At 48.9% G+C, this 5,052-nt stretch overlaps 1 non-coding gene across 1 annotated transcript; it reads right to left on the bottom strand.

Annotated features, from left to right (window-relative positions):
- Window positions 1–1,127: 1,127 nt before the first annotated feature.
- Window positions 1,128–1,209, bottom strand: TRNAS-GCU (transfer RNA serine (anticodon GCU)). The gene has a single exon. It is a non-coding gene; the product is annotated as a tRNA-Ser (tRNA).
- Between the last annotated feature and the right edge of the window lie 3,843 nt (window positions 1,210–5,052).

Here is a 5,052-nt window from a genome sequence, read left to right as displayed (position 1 = left end):
TGGAGAAGGCTGAGCATTGGTGATGGTGACCAGTCACAGTGAGATAGGGGGAAGGATGCAGGGGTGTACATGAGCAGATGGAGGTGGGTAACGCTTGGAAAAGGGGTTTGCTAGCATGAGCCTGAAGAACCTGTAAGCAAAGTGATTAGAGGAAGAAAAGCACCATGGCTTCTGAAAAAGCATCAGCAAACCCTGGTTCACATTCAGTCTGCCTCCAACCCAAGCCACAGCCCATCCCCCTCCTTGCTTAGCTTGTGTGGCCTGACAAGATCTGATGAATCTTCTTCCCGGCCCCACCCAGCTGTGCTCCACAGCTGTAATGTGCCTGGTAATTGCTCCACGGGCTGTAAATCAGGCCTCTGATTCAATGTAAATATGACTCATGTGAAAATCCATTTCTGCTCTTAGCAAGTGATTTATGGCGGCACCTGCCTGCTGGCTCACGTCACAGCCGAGAGTCAAGCAACCTCTAAGGGACAGGCAGCTGTGCTGATGCTGCAAAGCAAAAAATGGCAAGATGTCATGCCAAGGCAAATCCTGCCCCAGTGTGGAAAAAGTGGGCAAAGTCACTTAACAGCTCCAGGGCAAAAGATGTTCAGAAACAGTTAATCTCACTGGGAACAGGGGTGGTGTGTGTGTCGCACCATCTGAATCCCCCCCAAATGTTGCTTCTGCATGCACAGACACTCACAAATTGAACCCAATGCATACTGGTCCTGCTTATTGCAAACTGAAGAGGTGTGGAGCAGGGAAACAGCATAGCACACTCTGTAAGCACCAAGTAGGCAGGAAGATGTGATCAGCCGCCTTGAGTCACTTCGGGGAGAAAGGCGGGGTAAAAATAAAGTAGTAGTAGTAGTAGTAGTAGTAGTAGTAGTAGTAGTAGTTATTATTTGGCGCTGATGCTGCTTTTCTCCCCCCTCAGGGGTTGCCACTGCTGCAGTCCTCTTCAAACTTGCTCTCAGCAAGTCAGAAGAGGATCGGAGCACTCAATGGAACAGAGAGGGTGGCAGACTGATGCGCTGTGGGCTTGTCTATAGTGCCACCACTCCAAGGGAACCAAGCCTTTTTGCTGCTGCCTGCCAGAGGGAACAAAGCCTTTCCTGCCACCAGCAAAAGATATAGCACAATGAGGGTGGGATTTGAACCCACGTGTGCAGAGCGCAATGGATTAGCAGTCCATCGCCTTCACCTCTTGGCCACCTCGTCCAGCAAAGTCCTCACCTCCAGGTGGGTTTGAACCACCAACCTTCCAGTTAACAGCCAGACACGCTGACCCATTGTGCCATAGAGACATGGAGATTGCAGCCCTTTCTGATCATGCTTGAGGCTGGCTGGCCCTGTCTCATTGGGCCAAAGGAAGGGGCCAGTGAGGAAATGGTGAGCACCGCTGACAGATCCCTGTGGGCAGCAGAGTGATGTAGTGGAAGCATGCTGGACTGGGTCTATAACCTAGAAGTGGTTGGATTGAAACAGTTGTCTGCTAACAACTCATGGTTCTGTCCCAGAAAATGTCCTAGAGGCCCATGCCTTGCCTTCCTATTTTGCACCATAATTTTTAAAAAATGATTTGGAGCTGGTGCAGTTTTTTTTCTTTCTGCAAGGGTTGCCACTGCTGAAATCCTCTCCCAACTTGAGGATTTGGTGATTATAAGGGTAGGTGATCATGTGAAGAATAGCAGTGATGTTGTCTTTGGTGGGTGACATTCACAGTTCTGCTGGAAAGCGATCTGTGACTGGACATCTCATAATTATTCCCTTGCTGACAAGGTGTAGGCCATTGGTGTTCCTTTCAGGGCTCTTGTGCAGGCCAAAGACATTTAAGCACCTTAACTGAAAAATCCAAATGGCAGAGTATGAGAATAACAATAAGCTACTGGAAATGAGGTGCCTTTTAAGGCTACAACCGTATGCACGCTTACATTGCAAGCCTAGGTATGTCTACTGAGAAGAATATATCACAGAAATCAAGGGAGCTTACTCCCAAGTCTGTCTTAGCATCTCTGACATACATGGTATTTACTTCTGAGTAAGGATGCATAGGTCTGCCTCTGGCTCACTCTGCTTGGTGGTACATGCTGAGCGTTTGTTCTGGCACTGCTTCATGGTGTCCCTTTTAGGGAAAAATGTGAGCCAAAATGTGCCTCATAACAGCAGATCTCTCCCAGAAAGAGCTGCACTGCTAAAGTTCAGCGCATTGGGTCGCTGTTAAAAGTCACAGGTGTTGTTTTGGTAGGGTGACCAGATACAAATGGGGACAGAGTGCCTATCCCTTTAACCACTGTACAGAAGCGGGAATGTTGGCAGGTGCAGCTCAACATGGAAGGGCTGAAAAAGCTGTGCCTGCCAACATTCCCACTTCTATACAGTGGTTAAAGCAAGGGTGCCCAAACCCCAGACCTGGGGCCACTTGCGCTCTCGAGGTCTCCCCCTCTGGCCCTCAGGGTGTCCCCAGTCTCCAATGAGCCTCTGGCCCTCTGGAGATTTGCTGGAGCCCGCGCTGGCCTGATGCAATGTTCTCAGCCAACTGTTCGACCTCTTGCGTGAGCAGTGGGACGAGGGCTCCCTCCACAGCTTGCTGTTTCACATCTGTGATGCAGCAGTGGCAGCAAAGGAAAGGTTGGCCTTGCTTTGTGCAAGGCCTTTTATAGGCCCTGAGCTATTGCAAGACCTTCATTCATTCATAAAAGTTCTATCACTAATATATTCATTTATGTAAATTTATTCAAATTTGAAATGTAAATTCATTCTTTTTTTTTTCCTGGCCCCTGACAAAGTGTAAGAGAGATGATGTGGCCCTCCTGCCAAAAAGTTTGGACACCCCTGGGTTAAAGGGATAGGCACTTGGTCTCTGTATGTATCTGGTAACCGTATGTATTGAGGAGGGGGAATTAAAAATGGGCATGAAATGCAGGGCTCTTGTGAAACTTGGCATTCTGGAAGTCCAGGGATGATGTAATCATGTTGCCTTCCCAACCTTCCTAGTTATCACAGCAAAGGAGGTGCCATGATCATGAGGCCCTTCTCTCCTCCAAGAGCCTTGGCTCCCATTCACCCACCCACCCCTGCTCTAAACACTATGTTTTACTACCCTCCCGCAGCTGGGGATAAAACCTGAGCATCTAGATTGCCAGCACCCCTCCCTGCTCTCAGCAGCACACGCCATATCACAACAACCACTACCAGGGAGGTTGTCTGCTATCCCCGACAGGAGAGTCCTCTCTTTCATACAGCTAGTACCCCTGTATGTATGTGTGCACCTGTGTGTGCCCTGAGGGGGGCATCTATGTGTATCTCTGGTTCTCACAAAATATAGAGTCACCACTTGTGAAATTGGCTGCATTGCTGCACCTCAGCACTGCATCTGGTCTTGCGGAAGCCTCAGGTGGCCACTCTTGTGTTCCCTGCTGCTCTGTGTCTGTGAACAGTTATTTCCTCTTGTCACTATCACAGCTCCCCCCCCCCTCCATGGAGGGCTAGGAAGAGCATTGCTCTGGTGGTGTTTTTTATTAAAAAAAGTTGCCATTGTTCTGGATGACCACAGGAATCTCTCCCCCCCCCCCCCGCCTCTGAAGAGGGATATTTTTAATGGGTGGCAAACAGAAACCCATCAGTGCCAACATTTCTCAGTATAGGCAAGCAATGGTGATGAACTTCTCCTGTGGAATTCTGGCAGGTCATCCTACTCAGTGGTGAACCTGGAAGGGGAGGAGCTCTTTTTCTCAGATGGTGCCTCAACCGGCTCCATTGGCAGGTGGGGAGGAGGATTGGTCCTTCAGCCTTGAATAGCCTCTGGATGCAAACCCTGGCAGGTTCAGGCTGTCTGTTCACTGGAGAAGGAGAACTTCATGCTGGTGTAGAAATCTGAGTGAAGGTGGAGGCAAAGACATGAGCAGGGAGCTGATGTAGCAAGGAGGAATAAGAGGATGCTGAACTCCTTACTTCTAAGGAGCACACATCACAGAGCAAGAGCAGAAAAGCCAGTCTCTGGACCACCTAGTGCAGGGCCCCCTTTAGGTACAAGGCCCTTTGGGGTGCAATTGATCCAAATGGCTTAAAGCTGGCCCTGGCGCCATTAAGACATGGGAGGGGGGGCAGAGCCCTGCCAAATGATTATCAACGTTTAGCATCATCATGAGAGGATGCCAATCTCATGATCTTGGTTTGAGTTTGATGGTGGCATTCAAAATCATTTATCAAAAACATCCTCTGCTAACAAGTGCTTTTGGCTCTGGACCCTCTCCCAAAAGACATCCTGGAACAAGCAAGGCTATAAAGAGGCCAGTGAGCAGGTGGGGAGCGCTGGTGACTGTCATGCTCTGGGCACTATTGTGACACAGCTGGAGCATGCCTATAATCCAAATGTTGCTAGATTGAAATAATTCTCTGCTAACAACAAGGGGACATACAGTTCGAAAAAATGTCCTGCAACGACAGGGACTACAACTTTCTGATAATGCAGCAAAGGGTTCAACACAGAGGTGGATCCAGTGTTTGTGGGGGGAGGCATGAGCATGCCCTTAACTCCAGAGTCAAATCTCTACAGAGTGCATGGAGGTCGCTCAAATCAACAGTAATAGAGGCCCAGCAGAAGTGTATACCGCAAAGAAAGAAGGGCTCCACTAAGTCCAGGAGGGTGTCTGCATGGCTAACCAGCCAAGCTAGAGAGGCCGTAAAGGGCAAGGAAGCTTCCTTCCGTAATCTTTCCCCAATGAGGAGAATAAAAAGGAACACAAACTGTGGCAAAAGAAATGTAAGAAGGTGATACAGAAGGCCAAGAGAGACTGAGGAACACACGGCCAGCAGCATTAAGGGGAATAATAAAAGCTTCTTCAAATATGTTAGAAGCAGGAAACTTGCCAGAGAAGCGGTTGGCCCTCTGGATGGTGAGGGAGAGAAAGGGAAAATAAAAGGAGTTCTTTGCATCTGTCTTCACGGCAGAAGACTTCGGGCAGATACCGCTGCCTGAACGGCCCCTCCTGACTGAGGAAATAAGTTAGATAGAGGTTAAAAGAGAAGATGTTTCAGACCTCATTGATAAATTAAAGATCA

The sequence above is a fragment of the Tiliqua scincoides genome, chromosome 2 (assembly GCF_035046505.1).
Source record: "Tiliqua scincoides isolate rTilSci1 chromosome 2, rTilSci1.hap2, whole genome shotgun sequence".
In the NCBI taxonomy this organism is placed as follows: domain Eukaryota; kingdom Metazoa; phylum Chordata; class Lepidosauria; order Squamata; family Scincidae; genus Tiliqua; species Tiliqua scincoides.
The sequence above is the reverse complement of the archived record's forward strand: the minus strand, read 5'-3'. Positions and strand labels throughout refer to the sequence as shown.